Raw genomic sequence first — 7,064 nt, forward strand, 5'->3', positions numbered from 1 at the left:
CACTATGAAGTAGTTCATAGGGCTGCTGCATCACCAGACACCCTCTACAGCACGTACCAGGCTGAAAGCAGTAGGGTGGAGGGTGGGGAGACGTGGACCCAGGACTGTACTGGAGGTTACTGCCAGACCACCTTCCTGCCACACCGTGCCATCACTCATGCACACACATTTGAGGCCAGACAACAAAGGACAAACCAGAAAGAGGTGTATTGTATTACTGCATATTGTGCTACAAGTTAAAACCAGTAAAAAAAAACATTGGATGAAGTTAATGTGGATGCATTCTTAGGCAGCAGTGTGCTTTTTATTACCTTCAAAGATCTGCATCTCCTCTTTTCTTAAACCAGGGGAGTATCACATGCAGAAAATTCTAACTGATGAGCCAAATTAGCAGAAATGCTGTGTTGCAAAAAGGTTATTATGTATCGTGACGCAGAGAAATGATCACACAACATAAGGCCAGGTGAGTGTCAAGTGAAGGATACAATGAAAAAAATGGCACAGGTCATACAGTGTTTTTTTTTTTTTTGTTTTGTTTTGTTTTGTTTTGGGTTTTTTGGGGGTTTTTTTGTTATACACTTTCCCATGAGGTGTGCACCTGGGCTGCAGTGTGGTCTGGCCCATTTTTACTCTTCACTCTAGACGAATGAGCCCAGCGTCAGTATTTTGTGATGCTTACACTGAAGAGCTTTATTTTTCTCTTTTTCATTTTCCTCTCTTCTTCTTTCATAATTCCCCCCCTTCCTTTTCCCCCTTGCCACCACCTTTCCCTTCCATTTTTCTCCTCTCCTCTACCCTCCTCTCCTCTCTCCTCCTGTTGCCTCTCCATCACCTTTCCCTTGCTCCCATCCGTACTTATTCAGCATCAAAGGCCACCCGTGGCTCCGGCTGGGTGGCCACCAGCTTCTCATTTCCTCTCATGCTCTCCAGCCATTCAGCAGTGGCGTGCTCCGTCAGGGCTGAGCGGACCCCAGGGAGTCCACCAGAAGCCTCTGCTCGGCGCTCACCACTGCTTCCTGCTCATTTAAGAGAGAGCCCTCAGAATGGAGCACCATTGTCCTGGCTGTTATCTGATGGCCCCACTCAACAGGCAGACAAAGCCAAGAGGCTGGGGGCTGCCCCCACCTCACTAGTTGTGATGAGGCTCTCTTGATTTGTTTTTTGTTTTTTTGTTTGGTTTATTTTTTCTTATTTTTTGTTAAACATATCAATAGATCAAGGAAGGAGTTCTGCAAAGACTGATAGATGCATGAAAATACTGCACATTTTCTAGATTGAAATTGTAGCCAGCGAGACCACACAGACCTGTTGAGAATAGTTATTAGTCATCCATGCAGGTCAAGGTGCTAAGTGTGTTATACTGGCAAGAGATAAAATGAATGTGGTATTTGATAAGTAAAGCCTTTTCTCTGCTTTGATGACACACGCCCAGTTGTGTGGAATCAAGTTAGATTTATTACACATCACAAACAGGAGCCAGATTGCAGCCAGATGTTACATATACAGTACATGCTTCCTTGCAACCAGACATACAACATGCTTGCAAAATCAGAACAGCAAAAAAAAAAAAACAGCACATCAAATGGAAGAAAAGCTAAAACAGCTGGATGCTGAATGTTTAAAATTATGTTGAAAATGTTTCAGTGCAAAGATATTGTATAGGAAGATGTGGAGTCTCACCTTAACAAAGGAAGCTTTGTATATGTTTTTGTGGGGAAAATGAAGGTAGTAGCACAAAGTGCTTCTTCATGGGGTGGCAGGACAGTCTAACATGACACAAGCCTGTCAAGCTTGTTCAGAGCAGACAGATTCAAAATCCCACAACAGGAAATGAAAAAATAAAAAATAAAAAGATAACAAAGGCTTAAATAAAGCTTAAAATGAAGAAATAAACTTTACATTTGGTTAAAAGCTTGTTTTTTTTTTTTTACTCTCTAAGACTCAAATATTCCCTTGCTTTTCTTAACTGATGTTTTTGTTTGTTGTTGATGTTAATTCTGTTTTATAATTTATTTTTTGCTGTTCTTGTGTTTGTTCTTACCTGGTTGTTTGATATTTAATGCCATAATTGTAGGAAAAAATGTTGCTTTAAAAAGTATTAAATAAAAGATCAGATTTAGTTTAGTTTTTAGTCACAGTAACAACTTTGAGTTTGAGTGCTGACTCCTCACACAGTCACAATCATTTTCTGTAGTCCAGTCAGGTGAGTTTGCCTTGTAAGCAAACTGCAGGGAGTTAAATGCCGCAACAATAGTACAGCTGCTTGTTTTTATTATTTTCTCTGATACCTGTGTAGCTAAAGATTTGAGTGCCACAGATTTTACACTAATCAAAATCTTATGGATTGCAGGAGCTTTATTAGGCAAAAAATTATCTCAAAAATACAAAAGAAATTGTCCTGATTATTTTACTGGGGTATTGGCTGTGGTCAGATCAAGTGAAGTCATCTTTATTCATACAGCCCAAACTCACAAATCATTTGCCATAAACGGCTTTACAATCTGTACAGCATACGACACCCAAAGCTGTCCACATTGGTGAGCAGTAACCTCTGTTTTCAGGGATTTTTTAACATCACCATTTGCAGCTTTTGTTAAAAATATGTATCAAGTAATTTAATCTTTTACAGTTCCATGATTTGTTATTTGGGAAATATAAAGAGCCTTTATATAAAATAAACAAATCTGCAGAATTATTATTCAGTCCAAATAAATCTGCAATTTATTTGCAACAATAACGCACAACACAAAAAAATAAAGAAACACAAGAAATATACTGTAACAGCGTGGAGTAGATACAATATGGAAGCAGTGTCCTCTTGTGGAGAGCTACGGTAAAGCAAATGCATCAAAGTTTTTTCCTCTTTATCCTTTAGATTTGTTTCATTGAACTGTTTCTTTTTTTCCCCCCTGTGCCATTTTCCTCTTCTTCTTACTGAGACACACACAGAGCGGTAAGGGGGTTTCCTATAGAGACATCATTGTTTGTGCTGTATCAAAGGGAGATTTGTTAAAGGACCTTTTGGTGTGCTGTGATATCATCCACATCAGTCAGGACTGCCCATGCAGGTGCCTGCGACCGGGGGGGTGGGGGTGAGGGGCTGGGCTCAGTGGCTGCTCCGATTTCATAGGCTTCTGACCTGACAGGAAAGACTGTAACAGTAGAGGGGCAGGTATCACAACAACAGAGGAGTCAGGTTTAAGTCAACTTTAAGCAAATAATAAATTAGATCCTTCTTTCCTTTCAAATCTGTATATGAAACTGTAAATATTTGTCTTCTGTGAAGTAACCCTGTTTTGTCCTGTGAGTCTTCAATCAGTCAGTATCTTTCAGTGACTTTTGTTACCTCCTCTACAGCCCTGTCTATTGGGGTGGTAATAAACTGCATAGTACTTCACAGTGCATGTTAAACGATTAAATATAGTTCTAACATTTCTGGGGAAATAATGTTGAGCAGAGTGGACTGATTCCCTCTAAATCTGTTGATGTAATTGATTAAATTCAACACATTTTAACTGCCTTTCTCTTTTACACAGTCAAGCATCTTATTTTACAGCAGAGAGGAGACATTGTGCAAAACATATTTTTCATGAGGTTACATTTTGAGTCAGTATTATTACTGGAATGGTAATAGCGTGGGAGACTCATGCAGGGTAATTCAGATATTTCAGCACAGTATTTGGGTATTTGTCAGCAGGGATTATGAGCTGCATGAGTGTACAAGATTAAGTGACTGCTGTATGGAAATGTACAGCATGAACAGAGTACAGAACATCTGCATTTATTGTGTTTATATTTGATATAATAGTGTGTTTCACTTATTAAAACTAATACCAATATTTTATTTTCATTCATTTACTCTTAATGAGTCAACCTTTTTCAGAAAAATACCACTGGCAGGGGAATTTAAAAGAAAAGACTTGGTAAAATTAATTGAAAGAGAGGAGGGATTCCAACTTTTCTTTCTTATTCTAAAGCATGCTTTGGAGCATGGTCTGAGCAACACTTGAGCATATGTCTGTTTTACCAGCACACTGAAGAAGCCCAGAACTGACACATTAAAATCATGATGGACAAGTCAATACACCAGATAAGAAAAAGAAAGCTCATAAAACAACTGAAGAACATTCTAACTCAAACTGATTCATCCATCTACATCTCCCCTACTTTTTCTCTCTTCTTTTTTGAAGATCAAGCAATGGCAAAAAGTTGAATAATTCCGCCTCTTTGATCTGCACACACAAGTGAGAGTTCATTTCCATTTTTGATTTTTTTTTTTTCCTCCTTTCTGTAAGAGTGCCAGCATCAAGATTTACCTTGGTGTGCAAATGTGCTGGAATAGGTTAAAAGGAAATCTCGCTGCTCTCTCAAAGCACAAGTGCAGATGTTATGAAGTTAATTAAAAATTTAGCAATTCGTTTCTCCCGTCCCAATTTAGGCTGCATCAAATAGAAGAAAACAGACGGAAAAATGAGAGAAGTCCATGCAGTCTGTCTTTTTACATGTATGGTAATGTCAACAAGGAGGTACACTTCTGTAATATAAAATTCAGGATAATACACCAATCTTTTAAGCATTTTACTATTCTTCATATACCGTGTAATATAAAAAATGTATTACATCTTGGATGTAATATATATTCTAAAAAAAAATGCATTCCTCAAATGTAAAAATTTGGAATACAACTCATCATTCTGACTTCTTAAATTCCCTCATTTCTAATTCTCCACATCTGCAAGTTTGGCCTATGATGTTCTGATGAAGATCTGAGATTAATCCAGTCAGTTATCATCTGTTTTCCCAAAGACATTTCACATAGCCTGCCTCCTTTAGAAGACAGTGATAAACACATTTTAAAGCCTCCCCCATTCCACCAATCTTCCCAACAAGCATCCTTGTTTACTAAAATTGCATCAGTATGTTGACATAGGCCCAGTATCTTCTACCATCTCTCCCATCTCCTCCCAAATAATAGTGCCATCCACGGAAAGGATGTCAAGTCTCAAGGTGCTGCCCACCCCTCTCCACTCCCCCTGTGTGGATGATGCTCCAGGATGGGAGCAGAGGGAGGCGGGGGGTGTATTTTCTGCACAGGTGTTGCAGCTGCATTCGTACATAAATTCCTTTCTGTGTGAGCACTGCTCAGTGTTAGCCTCTCTGTGCTGCTTCCCCCCAGTGGGACCCCTCCTCCACTGAGTGATATTACAAGCGGCAGCCGTGCGCCTCTGATCTACAAGCGCTGGGCTCCCTCCTGGTCCTGGGTGAATAGCGCTTGACTTGTTCAATTTGTTTAGAAGCCGCGTTCGACGCTTTGAAGCCACACATTTTAGCATAAATCATAACCTGTCTCCTTGCTCACAACTGCTTTGAAATGCAACATCTGCTTTTGAATCCCCTGCTTTACAATTAGTTAAGCAACATCAATAGATTGACTCCCTGTAATTTTTCTTGATAATGAACTGCTATGTACACGTGCAAGGGCATTAGTGGTGGGCCCATTTGATTTTTCAAGGCCAAGGTCTTGAGACAGATCAATCTTCATCAGCCTCACTACGCTGGGACACTGTGAACTTCCTGAAGTTCTCAGCATGTTCTGAGTACAATCAGACACACGTGGTAAATTGGGTTACCCACCATGGTAACCTACTTAGGAAGTGTCATGGTTGTGGGGCATGTTACCGGGCCATGTTGTTTACTCTTTCATCACACTCTTCAGGTTCCCTGTTTGTTGGTTTGTTTTGCAAAGCACAGCCTTCTGTTCAGCTGTGGGAAAAGTGCGGAATCAAAGTCCCGCAGAGCAGCCTGACGTTGACACTGATAAGCTTGGCCTGTCACTATCCATTTGTCTGAATGACAGTGATGCTCAGGTTGGATCTCTGGAGGAAGTCGTACACGCACACAGAACCCAGGTGCATATGCTGCCGCCGCTGCTCTGCCGCTGAAAGGCGGAAAAGTCCCTCCAAGTTTGCTTAATAAAGTTTGTACAGTTTTAAAGTTAATATTGCGAATAAAAGGAAATGCACACAATATTGGCAGGAGTTTTTATTTGTTCATACTCTACGACAGTTCGAACTCTCACAAACTGATCCATCAGTTAGAAACCTCTCATCAGGTGCATTAAGAATTCTTTTTGCAGGTTGAAGGGGAAAAAAACAATCCCAAAGATTTTATTTTCAAAGGCAAGCATTTGATCAGTAGTCATCAATTAAACTTACTGAGGTGCAAATTACACCACAAGGATTAGATGAAAGAGCCTCTGTGTCATTTTCTCCCCTCCTCCTCAAAGCTTGGCTTGGTTCGCGGTACACACAAACAGCAGGCTGATCCCTGGCATGGTGGTGACAGGGTGACACTTCCCCTCACATTACGCAGGCTGAGCTGACTGAGGGGCTTAACAGATAGTGGCATCACAGGCGTACATTTACAAATAAATCTACTGCTCTGGCTGTGCGGCACTCCTCTGCACATGTAGCCCTTGTATCTCTGCTCCTGCTTTGCATTTCTGATATCAGCTTGAGCCTTCCAATAAGATCCGGTTACCATACAGACGTGAGTCCCTCTTCCCAGATGGCATGTTTGGGCCTCTTGGGTAATATTTATGAAACTGGCTTCATGACATTTTCAGTCTGATATTGTGTTTTAACGCGATGTATAGGCCTTCTGCAAAAGAAGATTTTTGTGGAAAATATTATTGTTGCAACAATAATATTCTGCACAATACTTTTCCAATGTGAGGTCAAATAGGGTTAAACATGGTCGTGATGCATAAAATTTGTGCAGTTTTTTTATATTTCCTTCTGGAGTCAGTCCCATATGAGTACAGTAGTTTAGATCAGACGCCAGTATCAGGTGACAGGTGCTCACATCTCCCACAGCCACTGAACAAAGCTATAAGATCAATTGGCAGAGGTCTCTGCATGCAATACCCACATTAACTTGATGGCTGTAAATGATATTGTCAAGTGTTACAGCTAATTATTTACCTTTGTTCATCTTTGTTTAAATATGTTTGGAGATGCTTTATGATTGATAATCCCATTGTTTCTTTTTATCTTTTGTCTCTA

The sequence above is a fragment of the Trachinotus anak genome, unplaced genomic scaffold (genome assembly GCF_046630095.1).
Source record: "Trachinotus anak isolate AG129_WGS33_773 ecotype Australia unplaced genomic scaffold, CSIRO_AGI_Tana_v1 ptg000004l, whole genome shotgun sequence".
Classification (NCBI taxonomy): Eukaryota; Metazoa; Chordata; class Actinopteri; order Carangiformes; family Carangidae; genus Trachinotus; species Trachinotus anak.